Below are 21,348 nucleotides of genomic sequence, written 5' to 3' on the forward strand. Positions count from 1 at the left end.
ATTATGTGAAAGAAGCCAAACACAACTGTCAAGTATTCTGTTTTCATTTATATTAAATGTCCAGAAAGAATAAATAAGCTCATAGAGACAGAAAGCAGATTTGTGATTGTCATGAACTGGAGAGATGGGGAAATAGAAGACAGTTGCTTAATGAGTACTGGGTTTCAATGCGGGATGATGGAAATATTTTGAAACTCAATTTATTTTATTATTACATAATATTGTGAGTGTACTGAATGTTGCTGAATTGTACCTTTAAAATGGTTAATTTGATCTTGTCTGAATTTTGCTTCAACTAAAAAAATGTTGAGTATTGAAGTCTCCAACAATTGCTGTATTATTTCTTCTTTCAATTCTGATAGGGTTTTTTTTCCCCATGTATTCTGGAATTCTATTGTTAGGTACACACATATTTATAATTGTTTTATCTTCCTGATAGATTAATCCATTTATCACTATAGACTTTAATTTTGGTACTAGTAACATTTGTCTTGAAGTCTATTTTGACTTCTATGAATATAGCTGTTCTATCTATTTTGTTTTTAAGTTGTTCCCATGGTATAATTTTTCCATCCATTTAATCTCAAACTTTAAGTGTCTTTAAGTCTCAAACATACATCTTATACATAATTTGGTTGAATCATATTTTTAAAACTTTTTCAATTTCTATTTGTTAAATCTATTTATTTTAAATGTAGAATTCCCATCTGTCATTTTACTATTTGCTTTCTTTATGTCTTATGCCTCTTTAGTTCTTCTATTCTTCCATTACTGCCTTCTTCTTATTAAAAAGATATATTCTAGTCTATCACTTTAATCCCTTGTCATTTATTTCACTATAATTTTTACTTACTCTTACAGTGATTGCCTTGAGATTAGGGGGATTTTACTCAGTTGATATGTGTAAAATTTTGTTTCTAGATTTTCTGCAATAGTTCTTTATGGGTTTTATTTTCCTTTTATTCATTTTAACATATTGAAGTGCTTTTACAAAATGCCAAATCTAATGCTGTGCTTTTTTGTCAGGCTCATAAATGTCCAGATACCTCAGTGGGTTCTGTTTGCTTGTGTGTTTTTGTGGTGAGAAAAGAGTTGTAAATTCTTTCACTGTCTGCTTTAACACTCTTAATGGTTCCAAGTTTCAAGAACATTGAGAAGGGACTCATTGGCACAGCCGGTTTCAGTCACTTCATTCTTTAAACAAAGGAAACTTTGTCAATAGGGTGGGTCATATAATAAATGCTATCTATTTAGAAGTCATTTCTTTGTAAACCAAATGGTATTTGTGGGTAACATTTTAGGAAAAAATTGAATTGCTTTTCCCAGAAAATACAGGACTACTGACTGGAAAAATAATTATGAATCCATTATAACTACATATGCAAGGGAAGGCCCTGCATCAACCATATGAGGGTACTTTCCTGTAAAACCAGAATATGATAAAAGGAATTACATGGTATGTATAACCAGCCAAAATCATCAATAACTTTGATCGTGTGGTCCCACTCTCAATTCCATTTGAATAACCCTTCTCAAACACTTTATTCTGTTTAAATTCTGTACACACACAATACTAGTGCATTTCTATTTTCCTCTTTGAGCCCTTTACCAAGTGCCATATTCATAGCTGTCAATCTTTTTCCCCAACTTCCATAATAATGATAATAACTTACATTTGCATTCATTGATGATACAATGTGTTTATCACCCATTGTCTTTGATGTGCAGCTCATCCATTATTGTCAGCTCCTCAAAAGTCTTGGAGGCATTATTAGGAATAGCATAGTTAAGAAAAAAGTATCTTTGCTGTATCATCGGTAATTTGTACCCCAAACCTTGTTAAATTAGTGAACTTCTGTTTGAGAACAGATTTGGGAAAGAAAAGGTTAAGCATTGCTTTTATGAAGCACACTGAAAAGCCCCACAACAAGCAGAATAGTTGACTTCCAGGATAACTGACTTCTTGCTGAGACATAAACTGGCTCCAGTATGAATCATATCTTTAAGAATCATCTCAGACTGAGTGATCAAACTCCTGGTGTTTGTCACATGTAAGACAGTGTTTTGGCCACCTTGAAGCAGTATGCTAATGATGATCATGGAGTCAGGAGACCTTTACCCTATTTCTTCTATTATCTATAAGATTTATCTCAGAAGAGGAGGCTCAAAGGAGTATTGTCGGTTTTCCAGAAGACAAAGGAAGTTTTTCAACACAGATTTTTATCATTATTTTTTTATATGTTTGTAAAGTTTTATTTATTTTGAGAGAGGGAGACAGTGAGCCGAGGAGGGGCAGAGAAAAAGGAAGAGAGACTCTCAAGCAGGCTCTGAGCTGTCAGCTCAGAGGCTGATGTGGGGCTCGAACTCATAAACAGTGAGATCACGACCTGAGTCAAAACCAGAAATCAGACGCTTAACTGACTGAGCCACCCAGATGCCCCTCAACACGGATTTTTAATGCTGAGGCTTGTCAAATCAGGCATTAAAAACAGCTAACATACCAGCTTACTAATTTCAACTACAATAACAATTAGAATTTTTTTTAACTCAGAATTAAAAGGTAAAATAACTGAAATCTAATTAACAATATGTAACCAGAATATTCTCCACACAGCAAACATTCCTTAGCAAACTAATCATGAAGATTTGACACCGGGCTTTTTATTGTTAGGATATAAACAATGATCCCTGCATGACTGAAAACAGCTTGTTCTTTGAAATAAATTAAATCCTTTTTTATACCTGTCTACATTATTGTTTGCTGACTTTTATAATTTTGCTCTTGATTATGTGCAACACATTAAAGTTTAAGGTGACATTCTAATTTAACCATTACTTATCTTTAAGAAGTAAGTAAAGACACTTTAATGGGCAAAATAGGTAGTTTAAAGATATTTTGTGAACTGCCTCAAGACAGGTGTGTGTATACAGTGGGGCTAAAATCAATAGAATCAAGTTCCTACTAATGACTCAGGTAAGCATTGACCACAATCTTCCAGTCTGTTAGTGAAATCTGAATAAATAATGTCATTTTTTAAAAGAGATATATGTTGATTACCAAAAAAAATATCTCTGTTAATTCTCAAAGCTCTTACAGACTTGATATATGGAGTGTTTGGAGTGGGATGTAAGAGTCTATCTCCCTTAGTTTTGGCTGGGCTGGACTGCACTGTAATATTTATCATTTTTTTATTTGTTGATCTGATCCAACGTAATAAGAATAATATATGTTAAAATAAATGAATGATATTTCCTTTTATGTCCATTTATCATGACTGGAAAATTGGAACCAAATTGATCTTTTGAAGTTACACTGAGTAAGCTCTCTCCTTGCCTCTCTGTCTGCAGAGCCCCTGCTCAGGACTGTTGACAGAAAAAAATTACATTCACTGCTTGCTTAAACCAATATATTTTGCTGCTAGCTATGCAAGTCCAATTAAATCCTCTGACAATATGGTAAAATGAGGATATTGAATTATGTTTGTAGCCAATTAGAAACGTCACGGTTGAATACTCATTCTTGTAACACTATTTAAAGTTATGAAATCATGGTACTGAAAAATATTTCATGGAGTGGGGAAGAAAATTCAGGAGCAAAGTGAGGAACAATTAGTCCCTTTAGATCACGATATCAAAGTCATAAATTCTTATATATGTTTAGTGGGGTTTTTTTGTAAGAATCAGAATTATGTGGGGCATAAATTACTAGAAGTATATCTCCTTATCATTAACATTATTACTAAATTATAAAAATTAACATTTTTTGATGGAAAAAAATATGGTAAAATGGATGGAATATTGGGTTAGGAAATCAATAGGCCCAAATCCCAATCCTATATTTGCTGTTCCCTTAGTCACAACCTCCCTCATTTGAAAAGTGGAAATAATAATTCTGATATCATAAGAATCAAATGAAATAATACATGTGATTGGATTTGAAAAATATGAATCATAAAGAATAAATACTTTAAATTTATAAATTTAAGTATAAATTAAAAAATTATAAAACAAATTTGGAATAAAACATAAGTCTTATAAAATTATTTTAAACTGTAGTGCAAGCAAATCTTCCTTTACATATTATGAGTACTTCCAAGGAAATATTTATAAAAAGAATAAGTGAGAACCAAACTTCACTTTAATTCTGCTAAAGAAGATCTCTCATACATATTATATATTTCATATATATTATAATATATTATAAATATTTTGTGAGAATGGAGTTTCTAATATAACATGGAAAAGCTGAAGAACTTATGCCAGAAAAGCAAAACATCATTATAATGGAGCAGATCAACAAGAATAGAGGGGCCTCTTGGAGGAACTCAAAGCCAAGTGCTAAAAACCAAGCAAGCAGTGCTGAGCACCAGGACTGAATGACCCCAGGTCTTGGTCCCCAGCACCAGTTCTTATCCTCTCTAGCCATAGTTCAGCCCCGATTCAACTTTGGTGATAGCTAACCCCTTCAACAATACTTCTCAGGTGGTATTATCACCCACAGCTCAAAAATAAACCTGAGGCTCAAGGTGGTCATGCAATCTCCTCAAAATCACAAGATGAGTAAGTGAAGAGTCATGTTTGATCTTAGTCATACTCGAGATCTCCAAAGCTCATGTACTTCTACTCCTTTAATCAAAGAAATCAGGTATTTCTTTTGAAGTGGCAAGTCCTCTCCCATATTTGTGACCATGTATACCTAACACAATTTTCTTCCTTGGTTTCTCATCATAGTCAAAACACCACTGTTCCCGATCACATAGTTAAAAGAGAAGTACAGACAGTACTTGGCAGAATTGGTGAGGGCAACAGCAAGGACAGACGGGCTTCCTCCATTCTCCAACACAGTGAGAAAGCAGACCTAGATAATGGATCATCAAGTTGTAATAACATTCACATGGCTGCCATGAGATGGGAGAGTCAGGAGCAGGCACAATGGGAAGGAGTGTGGCTACCCCATCATTATCTGTGGACCCACTAGCCAGGCCTCCGGCACAAAGCAGTATTTGTTTTCCCTTTTGCACAGCTGAAACCAAAAAGGAAAAATTCATCCTTAATCACAATAAACACCTTTTTCTAAACTGCTTGGAAACTACCTTAAATTAGGAACAGCTTTGAGCATGAGCATGCACAGACTCAAAGTAATGTAGTTGGTGAAGCCGCTGGAGGTCTGTAAAACCAACCTGGAAACAACTTGACTGAAATTCTTGTAGTTGTAGCAATTATTAATCCTTAAATCCTATAAATTCATATGCCGGTAACTGGTAAAATACTAGTTAAACCCAGAGTTACAAATGAAATTCTTTTGTGGATTACTTAGCTTTGTTTCCTTCTTCAGAGAGTACCATGGGTTCCCACACAGTTAAGATCTAGACCAGAAAGTGTGGGTGACTCAAAACATACCCATCTCTGCTACTACAGGGGAATAAAAATATGAAGAAAAGTTCTGCTATAGTTGGGAGAATAGCCTAATAGCATTCTTTTTAATTATAAAGCATTATTTCCGTACTATTTAATATTTGTATAAGTGTCAGTTTGTATAAGTGTCTGACCTAAAAGTTCACATAATGTTAGGGCTAGAGTCTATGCCCTATGAACACTAAAATTTGAGCAAAGAAGAAAGTGGAAAGAGTAAGATGGGTTAAAGCAGTGATGGGCATGTGAACAGACAGAAGCAGAAATATTATCTCACAGAGACAGACACACAAAAATACTAATTGAGACATAATTTGACAGAGTCAGAGACACATTTAGATACAAAGAAAAATCTCTAATGGCTTTCAGCTATCAAATTTAATTCCCATAAAATCTGTGAGATCTCTGATTCTTAAAACAACTCTGCTTTTCCATTTGCATGAATTTGCTTAAGTAGATTTCTTTTTCTCATAAACCAAAAATACATGGATTTTATAGTCGTAAGGTTTTGTAAAGAATATATGTAGTTCACTTGTGCATTGCATTAGAATAATGGAATACCCAGGATTCTTTAACCTGATTCCTATAAAGTATATCTCCTGACACAAAAAGAGTTTGAGCATCCTCCCTGGGCATAGCACTACGCTCTCATTGAGCTCTATGTTTGGAAGTGTTAAAATATTCATTGGTGATAGATTGCAAACCTAAGTGAAGCTCTTTATGGAAACTAAAAGAAAGAGTTTGACTCAAAATATAGAGCAAATTTGGCACAGACTAGGGCCTCAGCCTTATATGCAACAGGGAGTGTTTCCAATAGACAGAAGTTCAAGTCTCATCTTGCCTCATTGAACTAATGGGAAAAGACACAGCATCACAGAGACAATATAGCTTGTGGGCTTTTGGAAAGACTGGGTAAGGAGTTCCACAAATCTTCTCCTCCTCAAATAGCAGCAATAAAACTTGCTAACAGTTTGAAAAACATTTAAAATCTCTGATAATTCTCTGGCATACAACAAATAAAGAAATAATCATTCAAGAAAATCTAAGGAATCTGGGTAAAAACAATGGGAGTGTGTGGTTTATAAATCAGAAACTGCATCTTAATCCAAAGCCCCTGCTACAGAAGTTTTATTCTTGAGATGCAGGGCAGGTCATGAGAACTAGCAGCTCCAGCTCTGTGGCATAGAGATTCTACTCCAGATAGTTGCATAGGAACTTGGGGTCAGCAGCTATGTGATCCTGCCTGAGGATGTTGGCTTGTTAGAAGTAGAGTATGGGGAAAAAAAACGTACCCAGAAGCACTGTTAAAGATAATAGAGATCTTAATGGAAAACAATTAGGGAAGGAAAACATCTCTGTGATAAAGCAAGATAAATTGTCCATCCAAAGAACAGAGAGAATAAGCAAAACGAACAGTCTCAGAAACCTGTAGGACACCATTAAATATATAACTCATTATTATTCTAATGGTTGCTTCAGTGGTTGTAGTGTTTACCAAAGTCTACTGGGATAGACTGAACAATTTCCCCCAAATTTTCCATGTCCTAATTCCCAGAAGCTGTGAAAGTTACCTTGATTGGTAAAAGGCACTTTGCAGATGTGACTAAGTTAAGGACCTTGAGATGAGGAGATAAGCCTCTACTACTGTAGTAACACAGAGCTCAAAGTAATCACAAGGTCTTTATAAAAGGAAGGTAGAAGGTCATGGTCATGTGATGACATGGAGATGTGTGACATAGTCATGTGATGACAAAGGAGAAGACAGAGAGAAACTTAGAGATGTTACACTCAGGCTTTGAAGACAAAAGGAAGGACCTATAGCCAAGGAATGCCTCGAAAATCTGGAAAAGGCAAGGCAATGGAGTCTTCCATAGAGGCTCCAGGAGGAACACTACCCTGGTGACACTTTGAGTATCGCCCAAGAAGAACATTTTGGAATTTTTAGCTCTAGAACTATGAAAAATAAAACCATGTTCATTTATACCACTAAGTTTGTGGTAATTCGTTACAGTAGATATAGGAAACTAAGACATCATATTCAAATCAGACTGCACTGCTTCTTGTATAGTAGGTATTCTTAATGGAATCATTTGTGCCCTAGGGGACAATTGACAGGATCTGGAGACATTTTTCATTGGCACAGATGGAGGAAGGCAAGGAGGGTACAGGAGGATGCTGCTGGCATCAATTGGGTAGAAGGTAGAAGGCCAAGATGTTGCTAGACAGTGCATAGGATAGATCACAATCAATCAATCTATCAATCGCCCAGGCCAGAATGACAATTACTAAAATTAAATATTTTGATGTGTAGGGGCACCTGGGTGGCTCAGTCGGTTAAGCGCCCAACTTCGACTCAGGTCACCATCTTGCGGTTTGTGAGTTCAAGCCCCGCGTTGGGCTCTGTGCTGACAGCTCAGAGCCTGGAGCCTGCTTCGGATTCTGTCTCTCTCTCTCTCTCTCTCTCTGCCCCTCCCCCGCTCATGATCTGTCTCTCTCTCTCTGTCAAAAATAAATAAATAAAAATTTTTTTAATATTTTGATATCTAGTTTAGAAGTATATAATATTTCTAATATATTTCTAATTGCTATATTTCTAATATAAAATATATAATGATAGAACACTTTTATTTTTCTACTCCCATATTCTATGCTTTTGTTGTCATGTATTTTGTTTATACAAGAGTTATTAAGTATAGAATACATTATTATTTGTATGTAAATAGTCAATGAGAATTTTAACAGCTTTATGGAACTATAATTCATATATCATACATTTCAAAGTATACAGTTCAATGAATTTTAATATGCTCAGAGTCCTGTAGCCATAACCACAATCAACTTCAAAACATTTTTATCACCCCCTCAAAAACCCCATAGCAGCAGACACTCACCAAGGACTTCTTACATTCTTTCATTTCAAGCTCTTGGCAGCCATGCATCTGCATTTTGTCTTATAAAATTACTTATTCTGGCCACTTTATATAAATGGAACTGTCTAATATGTGTTTTTTGTGAGTAGCTTCTTTCACTTAGTGTAACTTTTCAAGGTTCATCCATACTGTTGTAGTACTATTTTCACTTACTAGCGCCAGATAATAACCCATTGAATGGATAAACCAGATTTTTATCATCAATTATTCAGTTGCAGATACTTAAGCTTTTTTCTATTATTTGGCTAATAACAGTCATATTGTTAGGAAAACTCAGGTTACAGATACTGTGTGGACATATTGTATACAAAGGAGATTTACTAGCTCATGTGATAACTATAACATGTTGAGAAACTGCCAAACTATTTTCCAAACTGGCTGCACTATATTACACTCCTACCAACAATATACAGTGTTCCAATGTCTCCACATCCTAACCAATAATTGGTTATATCTGTCTTTGTGATTACAGTCATTCTAGTGGGTATGAAGTCATAGGTAAGTGTGGTTTCAATTTGCATTTCCCAAATGGCTACTGATTTGAGAATCAGTATATCTTTTCTGGAGAAATGTTTACTCATAGAGTTTTCCCATTTTTAAATTGAGTTCTATGTCTTTTTATTACTGAGTTGTAAGAGTTCTTTCTTTATTCCGGAAACAAGTCCTTTATCAGATATGTGATTTGCAAATATTTTCTTCCATTCTGTGATTTGTGTTTTCATATTCTTCATGGTTTTCCTTTAAAACACAAAGTTATTGATTTTGATAAAGTCCAAATTATGTTTTTCTTTTGTCACTTTTGCTTTTGTTTTATACCTAAGAAACCATTGTCTGACTCAAGGTCATAAAGATTTACTCTTGGGTTTTCTTTTTAGTATTTTATCGTTTTCATTATTCAAGTTTATGATCATTTTGAGCAAATTTGTATATAATGTAAGGTACAAGTCTAACTTCATTGTTTTGACATGTATATTTAGTTGCCTGAAATATCTATTTTTCCCCCTGAAGTTCATACTTGTCTTTGTAACCACCTTTCATAGAGGGAGAAGAATTCCAATCCAATGCTCCTACCCTTCTCACCTTTGATCATGGTTCTTTAAAGGAAGACAAGGGAGTGCTGGATGAAAGTTCATTTTTTTAAAATTATTTCCTTTCTTCAGCTGCCATGCAATAGCACTGTCCCTTCAAACTGCCAATCTTGAGCAAATTAAGAGAGGAAAAATGCAAATTCCCCTGTATCACTAACAAAAAGAGCAAACCAATGATTTATTCAGGTAATTTCCCCTTTCTAAGGGCCATAGGTACCAAGAAACTCTCATTTCTGGCTTCTGCAGTGCTGACTTGATACTGAAGTGAAACAGCTACTCAGCTCACTTCACCTTGTATTCAGTACCATTTTCCTAAAGAGTTGATACATAAACCATACACATCAACTCTGAATCCACACTGCAGTGAGCATGCCATATTTACTGGCAAAAATGTGTACCTTGTCTAATATTTACAAGGCAGGCAGTTAAGAGACATAGGGGCAACCTGGATAACGAAAGCAGAAGAGAATTCAAAAGTTTAATAATCAAATATTAACCTCCTTAAACCAAAGTGAATCCCTTTTTATAAGCACTGTACCATCTCAACTATCTCTAACTCTGTGCATTAGTCTGAATACCCCCAGAAAGAAGACCTTGAGACAAAAGTGCAAGTGCAGGTGATTTGCCTTTTGGGAGGAAATTTCAGGAAACACAAGTAGGGGGACAGGAGAGCCAGACAGAGAAAGGTAGGAAGCCAACAGAGGTAAGTTATTATGAAAGCTATCATTATGGATGACTAGAAAATAATCACAGTAGGAAAGTCTGGGAATAGCAGGGAATGTACGCCTCATAGCTATCACACATGGAGGTGGGGAGGGAACTGGATTTTTTGCAATAATGCCACTCATTGGGTGAGGGCCTTCCCCTCTTTAGGAGTGATAATTCCCCAGCACATCTTGCCTGCAGAGTCTATGGGCAGAGCAGGCTCTGGTGGTGAGAGAAAGCCCCAGACAGATGCAGGGATGCCAGTTAAGCCACCATGAAATGAAAAGGTAAGGGCCAAGAGGATGCAATTAGGGAAACAACAGTGCCTTCTATGATCACATATTTGTCAACTTTCTTTTTTTTTAAGTTTATTTGTTTATTTTGAGAGAGAAAGAGAGCATGTGCAAGAGAGAGTACCAGTGGGGGAGGGGCAGAGAGAGAGAGAGAGAGAGAGAGAGGGAGAGAGAGAATCCCAAGCAGGCTCTGTGCTCTCAGTGTAGAGCCTGTTGCAGGACTTGATCCCACCAACCTTGAGATGATGGCCTGAGCCAAAACCAAGAGTCAGATGCTTAGCTGACTTATTTGTCAACTTTCTAAAACAGATCTAGATCAAGGAACTAGCTAAGAAAGGTGTCCTTGAGTACTCAAATCTCCTTTCCTTGTGGAAGATGCCATAACTTCCCTCTTAAAACACATGTGCTCACTCCTAGGAGAGGTTTTGAACCTCTACAAAATTTGAATAACGAAGGGCATCTGGTTCCCTAATTCATTTTAGCTTTCAAATTAAAGGCAGCAGATGCCTCCTATTGGCAGGCATAGGCTGAAAACTAAATCAACGGCAGTGGAGTGTTAAGAGCTGATAGTGAAAAAGAAAAGTGAAAAATTATACAAAACATATAAAAGAGAACAATGAATGCAGATCTTTAGGATAAGGAATAAATAATCTTATACTTTTCAATACTGTTAAAGGTACATTATATTAAGTCCTAGGATCATAAACAATGATCATAATAGCAGCGTCTGGGTGACCCCATCAGTTAAGTGTCCAGCTCTTGATTTCGGCTCAGGTCATGATCTCACAGTTCGTGAGTTCAAGCCCCACATCAGGCTCTGTGCTGACAGGGTGGAGCCTGCTTGGGATTCTCTCTCCCTCTGTCTCTGCCCTTCCCCCCACTTGTGTGCACTCTATCTCTCCCAATCTCATAATAAATAAACTTTAAATAATGACCATAATAGGCATTGATTAATCCAATATTGAGCATGTTGATATGTCATTTGCACTGTTGAGCATGCAAAGGATTCATAATTAATATTGCCATCAGTGTCACAGCCATTATAGAGTCACCATTCTGTGGTGAGGGCAGATACTTAAAGAAATAGATATGTAAAATGGTTATGTTCAAAAAGATAGGAAGTAAAATTCATCCTGCAAAAAAATACTCAAAGAGAAGTTTGTTTTTAATTTTGAGGGAATAAATATGGGCAGGTTGTTCCATAAAGAAAGAAAACCTGGTTATTTAGAAATATTCATTTCCCTAGACTGAGCAATTGCCAGACTTTCACTGGGACTGCCCTGCACTTTCTTCCATTTCTGCTTGCCTTCTGTGTGAAAGGTTTTAACAAACTACTATGTGGTAAACACAGGACTACACAGGAAACGAAACTTATGGAATTAATCCTCAGAAAGGACAATTAACCATGAAGAAATGTGTATAGTAATGCTGAAAGGACACTAGGTTGTGATGCACTGCAGAGAGCTTTGGAGTCAGGAGAGCTCAGCTATCTGGTAACTAATCTTGAACAAGGAACGTTTCCTCCCTGACCCTCCTCAGTTTCTTGGGATATAAAATGAAGGGTTTTTTAAGGTTATTTTATTTATTTTAAGAGAGAGAGAGAGAGAGAGAAAGAGTGAGACAGAGAGAGAGAGAGAGAGAGAGAGAGAGACAGAATCCCCAGCAGGCTCCACACTGTCAGCACACAACCCAATGAACTCGTGAACCATGAGATCATGACTTGAGTCGATATCAAGAGTCAGACACTTAACTGACTGAGCCACCCAGGATCCCCTGAATTTTTTAATAATATCTAGCTTTAAGGGTTGGGAAATTGGATTGAAATATAAAATGTAAAGTGCCTAGCTCAGCAATTCTTGTCACAATGATAGCACAAACAGTAAATAGTTCCCTTCTTTTCATAAGAATATTCAGTCACTTGCCAGATTTGCGTTGATCCATCCACATATTTGAGGCCAAGAGTGCCTCAGTGATGGCTGCCCTGGACTAAGTTTACCTGTGTATTTTGTCAAGCAGATATTATCTGGGAGAAGCTATCAACATGAGGATTTCTAGCCCACAACTCTAGACTTATTATACATATTAACCATACTCAACTCACCAAACCCGACCACCCAAACCTTAGTAATTTGCTGGCTTCAGAAATAGGAGTAGCATTTTGCTTAGAGTTTATCTATAATTCACTTCGCTGTGTTCCAAGTGTTCTCTGTAAAGGTGCCAAGCACTCTAATGTTTCAGAACTTGGAAAAATGCACTGAGCTTCCAGAATCACTAGCAATCAGGGGCAAATATGAGGAAGGAGAGACAGATGAAGAATAGAACCCATTCCAGACCCATTCCAGATGTTTAAGGAAAGTCATTTGCTTAGAGCACACATCCTACTTGCTTAACTAGCTGTAATCAGAGCCTTGTAGAGCTTCACAGAGAAATTAGTAGTAACAAATAAATAACCTAAGAAGACTTAACAATTCCATACTAAAGACAGAACAGAATGGCATATAATAAACAAGATGGCAAGTGAAATTGCAGGTTAACGACCTTGTACTTTATAGTATAATGAAGCACATACAGTACCAGGCTGGAATAAAATGTATTATAGGATATAAACTCATACAATAGCAGTTTATAAATAAATTATTTTACACTAATTGCGATTAAATTGCCTTATTTTAATATGATCTTGTAATTAAGATATGAACAGCTTGCTGCCTAGTTCTTGCCTGATCAGCACCAAACACAGATATTTTTCTTAGCTACAGTCATTGTGAATAAACACCCAAACATTTTATCTGAACTTTCTTTTTTCTTGACAAACATCCACGTTCAAAAGTAGATTCTCAAAAATTTGGTAAATCTGCAAACATGGTCTATTCTGACTTCCCAGAGATTGTATCTAATTGTTTCCAATGTAAAGAAACTCTTAAGTCCTCCAATTTTCCCTTTCATGTGTCCAGTACTACTGGACTGATGAAGCTCTGGTCAGAAATGTCATAGCAACTTTGAACTTGGCTTCCCCTTCAGTCTGAATCAGGGCCACTTCCCCTGGGGCTCCTGTGTGTAGCTCTCCTACCACTACCAATTGAGAGGTCAATTCTCAACATCCATTCATAGGCTTGTTTATGTTGATCCTGAGCAAAGAAGCATGAGGTCTTTTGATGCCCCAGATCACATGCTTTTTCTGGAATCGGGTTAGAACCCAGTATATACAAAGGAAATGAAAACTCCAACAATCCTTGCCTTTAAGAGCTTCAATTTAGCAGAGAAATAATAACATATATACTACTTATATAAGGCACCATGACATTAGCTTTCAATAATGTTAAAAGAAACAATTTCTGGAAGACGAATGGAAGGCACAACTAATTGGCTAGAAAGTAATAGGAAAAGTTCATGATAATGGCATTTTTTTGCCTGGGAACTTGAAGGGAAAGACTCCCTTTGCCAAGGAGTTCCTGTGTGTGTCTCTTTTGACATAAATGAAAGGATGTCTTTTCAAAGTACCATTCGACGAAGAAGGAAAACCCATCACGCTTGAAGAACAAACAACTCTAAGGAGAAGCAAATTAAAAATAAATAAATCCTGGATTGAGGAGAGGGAGTATGTGTGAAGAGAAATGTCAGAGGGAGAGGGGATTGCAAGAGAAAAGAGAATTTAGCACCACTGGGGTATTGTGAGTAGAAGAAAATCACTATCAAAATAGTTGAGAGAGTAGGCTGGGTGTAGTGAGATCAAAGGAAGTATGCAGAGATCAGTACATTGCTCTGTACTAACAAGTGAGTAACGGGCAAATTTAAGTAAGAAAAGCCTATGTAAAGCATTAGGTTCTCAGGAGACCCAACAAATAAAGGCTCTCTGTCCCACTCTGGGTTCTGAATAAAAGAGTAAGGCCCAAGGGGTTCAAAATATCACCTTTACTATGATAAAACCAAAGCAGGAAGACATACCTTTAGTATAAAGACAAACAAAACAAAGCATAACAATGAAGTCTGCCATTTGAATCTCAGAATTGGAAAGACCATTGGTGCACTCAGAAGCACTGGTCCAGGGCAGGCCTCCCCACTCAAGAGGAGGAGGCATGGGGGGGGGGGGTGGAGAGAACCCCACTTACCTGCGGGTACCTAAGAAGAAAAGCAAGCAGGTCCAATACATTGTTTGGAAATTTACCAATCCAATATGTCATTCCAAAAGGGGATCATAAATCTTCATTTTTAACAAGCAGCTGCCATTCCCATCCATTCTCTTCACCCCACCCCCACCTGGGAGTGATTTTCTTGCAGCTAGTGTGTAGGCACTCTCTGAGAGCAGCACACTATCTCATGTTGCCTACTTCCACAGCTTGATTGGGATGACCTAGCAAGCTAATGAAAGTGACCTATGTAAAGTTTTGTATAGTTCTTTATCACTACTAGTCCTATGTAATTATTCACCGCATTGTTATTAGTTTAATTTTACATTCTCAAATAAATATATATTTTTAAAAGAAATTCTTTTGCCTCTATTGGTCAAAAGTCTAAAGATCATTTTCAAAAAATCAGTTGCCTAGTGATTTCTCAAGTGCACTGAAGAGCCCTTCATTAACTAGGTCCCCAAATTTCAGTTGTGAGACATAGCCATCGAACTCTTCTGATGATTTTTTACCAAGAGCTCTCCACCCCATCAGAAATGACATACAAAGGCTTTGGGACCCTAGCATTCACACAAATCTCATCCGTTTTCTTGGCTACGTGCCCATGGAAACAGTTACTTCTACTTTCCAGGTGATTCAAATTCTCTTTCAAATAAAAGACCAACAAGTAATTAAGCACTAATCTTAATTTTCCATGCTGAGCCATGACATTAAATCTACACAAGATTGGAGGATGTGGATTGAGCAAGGAGACACAGGCCTCGGTAGCTGCCCATTTTGCTCTTCAAAAGTTTCACCAAGAATATTTTCTTAGTTTGCTTGTGTTTAAGATGTCTAGCTTATTTAACTAAGTGTGACACTACACTTGATTTATGATTACATCCTTTAGAATCAATAGACATTTTGGGCACCACTGTTTCATTAACAAGGTATTTCTTTAAATTAGGTGATGGATTATGGAGATGTACTTAGATCTCAATTATAAATGAGGTATTACTTGAAGAAAACTAAAAGAGTTATCTCTTGCCAGAGATCATCAGCCAAGTTGCTCTCTTTTGCAGGGATAGGCTTTATGAGTTAAACTATAGTCATATTCTGCTTTCGTGATCCAGGTTTCGAGCTAATGCAATCATGTTCCCCTGGTATCAGCCTGATTTATTGAATAGGGTAGCTCCCCACAGAATAGGCCCTGACTTTCAAGAAGCCCCTGAGAAAACCATCTCTAGTTTAGTCATCCCAGGAAAAACTAAAGCCTAAAGCCGGACAAAGGTCATGAAGAGTTGAATAGAAAATGGGAGCTGAGTGTCCTAAACATACATAGATTTATATCATTTCAGATCAATTTCATGTTTAATAATTGACCAAATAATAATAGCAATGAAATTATAATAGGAATGCCTAGCTGATTCAGTTGGAGGAGAATGCTACTCTTGATCTCAGGGTCGTAAGTTTGGACCCCACATTGGGTGTAGAGATTACATACACACACTAACTAACTAACTTCAAAGTCTACACAATCTTGCCCAGCCTACTTGGGGTTGGGCAGGTTGGATGTGCCTGCCTGTGGCCACACTGGTGCTATGACACTTCTTGTTTTATCAGAAAAAAAGAAAGGAAAGGAAAGGAAAGGAAAGGAAAGGAAAGGAAAGGAAAGGAAAGGAAAGGAAAGGAAAGGAAAGGAAAGGAAGGGGAAGGGAAGGAAAGATAACCATGACTTATGGGGACATACTACATGTCAGACATGATGCTAAGTATCATATTTCTTTCAACCCTTACAACAATCTAGTCAGATGGATTTTATTACTAACATCTTTTTTAAGTGAAAGTGGCTCGATATGTTAAAGCTTTTTGCCCAAAGCTACATGGCTAATGATTGACAGTTTTAGAATTAAAGCCCAGGTTGGTAAGATACTGAAGTCCACGATCTGATCTGCCATGCTATACTCACCAATACTCTTACCAACCAACACAGGTTAATGGGAAGCAGGAAACCCTGATGGCTTGATTTATTTATCTGTCACAAGCACAATGAGCCTCTATTTGTTGGTAAGATTTGAGGGGCATAAAAATTCACTGGTTAAAAAATCCATGTCTGCAATGAGCCAAAGATTCTTTTTAGTCATCGGTGAAGGCTTCTTTTAAATTCAAATTGTTTCATGTATGGAGGAATGGAAGTAGGATGAGAAATGTATCAATATTCTTTGGACTATTTTCAGGCATTCTGTGGAGCCTGAGACAATGGAAATAGGATGAAGAGCAGGATAGAGGGAGAGTCCAGATGTCATATTACTTAAGGACATGTCAAAATAATGATAGAAGGATTTATCTTTTTTTTCCCTCTGTTTTCTAGGTGGAAAAAAAGCTCCCTTAGAAAAAAGTCAAGATTTGTCCTAATTGACCACAGGAAAAAGTATTTCTGCATTGTTAAGCCATTTGGTCACAAGTAAGGTAGATCGAAAAAATTTTGTAATTTTATAGAGTGCTTTAGTGTTTATTTTCCTATCAGATCCTCACAATGGCCATGTAGAAAAATAGGATAGAGATTATTTTACCCCATTTTACAGGTGAGTAAACTATTTTTTTTTAAATTTTGAGACCAAAACACTAAATGATTAGCCTAAAGTCACATGGGTGGTAATTAGCAGAGTCAACACCACCCCCCTAATCTTCAGCTCCAAATCTCCCTTCTATTACAGCTCAGAGACGGGTTGAAATAAAATGTAATGATCTAAGGATAAGTTGATGGATAAATCTGTGAACACTGATCCTAGTCTACCTTTACCATTTCCCATTCTCCCCCAAACTTTGTGAATAAGAGGCCTCTAAGAATAAGAGCAATCACATATGCTTATGCATCTATTGGTTCTAAAAGCCATTTCACAGACATAGTTCATGGTTAATTGAGGATGGAGAAACATCAGCCAATGGTCTGTGCTATTCTTGTGTTTTTCATGCCATTATCTTGGCAGTCATGGAACCGAGAGATCCAAACATGCTCCAGTCCACCTGCTGGGAAGGTAGCAGAGTTGGGAGAACATAAAGAAGAGTATTTCAATGTTTCAACCTGTTAGTAATGATAAAAAGATGTTTTAGAGTCTTTAGGTTAGAGAGGTTAGTAGCCAGGTGCTAGTTTTTCTCACTACTCAGTGCAACAAGGCCAAATGTGTGTTTTCTTTATTTTGGTTTGGCTGGTTTTAGGTTTTTAATTCTTGTGCAATTTCCTTAAGCTAATCATTACCAGCACAGCTGGACCAGACAAGCACATGTACTGCTTCTATCATTACCAGTTCAGAATAAATACATTAGGCAATGATGGCACCCTATTGCTGAGAACTTTTCATATTCAGGGGTCTAGAGACTCTGAAAAATAACCCTAAATCTTCTTGTCTTTGAAAAGTCAATACTGGAGTTGAGCAGAAGATAAATTTAGCTATGGCTTATTTTTGATGAAACTGAAAGCTGAATAAAAATGTAGGTACAGAGGTTCCTGGGTGGCTAAGTCAGTTAAGCATTGGCTTCAGCTCAGGTCAGGATCTTGCAGTTCGTGAGTTCGAGCCCTGTGTCAGACTCTGTGCTGACAGCTTGGAGCCTGGAGCCTGCTTCAGATTCTATGTCTCCCTCTCTCTCTGCCCTTCCCCTGCTCACACTCTCTTTCAAAAATAAACATTAAAATTTGTTTAAATACAGGTACAGACACACAGTAAGTACATTTGAGCTTTATCTGTGCTTCCAACTAGAATGTGTTACAGAAGAGACTAGAGACATGCATTCTATGGTTCCTGCCCATAATAGGTTCAAAGTCTAGTTGAAAAGATAAGACTTGGATGTATATTTCACATGAAGAAACAGTAAGATTGTTCCTCATGAACAGGACACTCATTAGATATTAACCACCAGTTTTAAGTCATTTACAAGGGCCGTGTTGTGCTTATGAGTATAAACTCTAGAGTCTGATGCACCTGGCACACAGTCCGGAAAATGCACTTCCTTGGGTATCATAGTTACTTTCACCAAAACTTCATATTATTATCAGCAAAATGGGAACACTATTAGCTACCACATACTGTTTTCATGAAGTTGACTGAGCTGATACATAAAAACAACATAACAGTGTTTGATGTTTTGTAAATTCTCTTACGTGTTAGTAGTAGTAGAAATAGTAGTAATAAGCAAAACCTTACAGGAAAAAGATCAAAACTGGGTATAATCCCATGGGGCTCAGTAATGTGAACGGGAAACAGCATCTCAAGGAGTACCACATCAGAGCTTAGAGGATCACTTACAATGTTATTGCCAATCCAATAAGCTTGCCAGAAAAAGGAATGATGCCCTTGGAATCTGCCACCAAGGGGAACAGATAGAGGAAGATGTTTGAAGCAGAGGGAGGGAACAAGAGCATGAAGTAAGTTCAGAGCTAATGTGCAGGGGCTGAAGCCCTGCTACTATCTAGAATGGCAGCCACTATACCCTGGAGAGTGCGTGCTATACCAGATGACCCCGTTGCTATTCACCCTCTCCCATCATAGCCCAAAGGAAATATCTGAGATTAGAAGTTGCCTGTCTGTGGACTGGCCAGTTTCTGGCTCAAAATCAAGAATGCTTCTATTGGGAATTTGAACACAGGGAAATTCCAATCCCAAATGGTAGAACTCAGAAGTCCATGAAAGTGGAGATTACCAGCCCATTTATACCACATAGTCATAAAGAAGTCCCAGAGGCTGCAGACCAAGAGCAAGTTAATTAGTTCAGAGCAATCACACGTAAGGAAGTAAGCTGAGAGAGCAGCCACATTCTGGGGCTGTGCTGGAGGTTCTGTTGCTGACATTTCTGAGACTCAGCTCTTTCTAGATTCCCATGAAATCTCTCTTTAGTTTTTCCATGGCTCCTCCTCCAATCCTTTCATTTTAACCTATTTTCCTGTCTTTCCAAATAGATCAGAACCCCTATATTAATTGTAAAAGAAAAGATTTGAAGGAGCCAACTTCTAAGCAAAGCTTTTTTTCTAAAGTTTCACTTCATGCTTGCTAATGCTTTGGGATTATCCAGGAAAACTATATGCAAAAGTATCTGCTGGAAGCTGAGCTATCCCAGCCTAAGTGGCAGGGCCTGGGCTGTGGACGGATTGGTGACTGCAGGGCGGCCCACGGCAGTGAAGCTTCTTGTAGTGTCTACAACAGCTTGGGAGAGTCGCAGATAAACCAACTGGTATCTAATCTGACTAACGAAAAGCCACAGCTCCTTTCCATAGAAAGGCTTCTCTGTGGTGCAGTGCAGACCTTGAAACTGAGGGGAAATAAGCCAGGACTCTGCAGTTTCCCAAGACTTGAAAGGAGTCTTCTGGTGACTGGCCCCCTGACCATGGCTGATTTGTATCATTCCTATGGGACTTATTTTCTGCAGCTGTATATTGTGAGTAATAATATTTACCTTATATGAGTTCACATAAATTAAATGTGATAGTGCATTAAATTTCTACACGTGGGCACCCAGTAGCAAGTCTTCCTCAAGCCCATACTACCTTTACGAGAATAAGAAAAATGTGCTTTTCCTTCTGGGCAAAAAACTGGCAAGTAGAGTAAGGTCTCTAAAGAGCAGTACAAGGCAACCCCACTTAACTAACAGTCACTAAGTGGTGATTATTATGTTGTTGTAGTACATAATGTGTGTCCAAGTTTGCTTATTTTGGAAAAGTAGCATGGCTACATATAGCAACTTATAATTTATATAATTTTTCCTCTGCAAACGTTCATAACCAAGTAGTTGGAGTGAAAAAAGGCTGTCATCAGATTTCAGGCTGATAGGAAAATCAATGCAGGCCAGAGTGTTGTCAATAGCACCAATTACATCTCATTGGTCATGATGGAAGTTTACATTTAATATGGATCCTTTTTTTTAACTTGATATCTGTTTACATGTCACCATAAACACTGAATCAGAGCAGGATGACATAAAAATAAAACACATCCTGATCTTCCAGCAGCTCAGTTAGCTGCCTAGGAAGAGTTGATCTATCTATAGTACAGAGTGCATAATTCAATTGACAATAAAGAAAAAAAGAAGCTTGCATAATTTCACACACATGAAGAGTAAAGATTGCTGACAGATTTATGGATTATAACCTGCTGAAGACTCTGTGCGGAAATGTTTCACTCACTCCTCTTTGCAGACAGGCAAATTCTTTCATCTCCAGACCTTTTGGATAAATTTTCCCCAGAACTTTTTGGACATTAAATCTGTCACATAGAGACCTATGAAATCTGACTCAATGCTATAAATAGTAGCAGCTCTAAAGATGACACACACCTCTCCGTGTGGCACTTTGTGTAGAGGACAGCAAGGTTGTTAGGATCGTCGTTCTCCAAGACAGAAATGGTATGGAGCATCTGTGATTCCTTCCCCTCTTAGAGGACTCCTCCTTTTAAAGCAACTAACACCAACCCAGGCAGCTGTGGCAACTGCCCAGCTGGACTGTGCTTTGCTCTCACATGTTTCAGTGGTCAGGATGGGTGGATAAAAAACTCAGAGCCATGTGATTCTCCAGAATTGGTTAATGAATATTACCCAAAAGACTGGGAAGCAGTGATATTTTTGTTCCCAAATTTGGCAGCTGGTGATCAAGCATTCTGAAGGTGTTAGATTTGGGAACATTTTGATCTAACACACTTCACTGTGTGAGTAAGCCAACAAAAATTCAAGGATGCTTAGCCAACTGAGCTCTCTATAGTTTATATTCCATCTGTCTGCTTCCAGAAATCAGTGCTTAGGCACCAGAACCTAATTAAGGAAAAGAGAA

General features: G+C 37.4%; 1 long non-coding RNA gene across 1 annotated transcript in view; it reads right to left on the bottom strand.

The window, feature by feature from the left end:
- Positions 1-17,455: 17,455 nt before the first annotated feature.
- LOC122202136 overlaps positions 17,456-21,348 on the bottom strand; it is a 107,791-nt gene continuing 103,898 nt past the window's right edge. The window contains exon 7 of the long non-coding RNA XR_006194480.1: positions 17,456-17,564. This is a non-coding gene — a long non-coding RNA (uncharacterized LOC122202136). The remainder of the gene's footprint in view (positions 17,565-21,348) is intronic.

Source organism: Panthera leo, chromosome D2 (assembly GCF_018350215.1).
Source record: "Panthera leo isolate Ple1 chromosome D2, P.leo_Ple1_pat1.1, whole genome shotgun sequence".
NCBI classification, from domain to species: Eukaryota; Metazoa; Chordata; class Mammalia; order Carnivora; family Felidae; genus Panthera; species Panthera leo.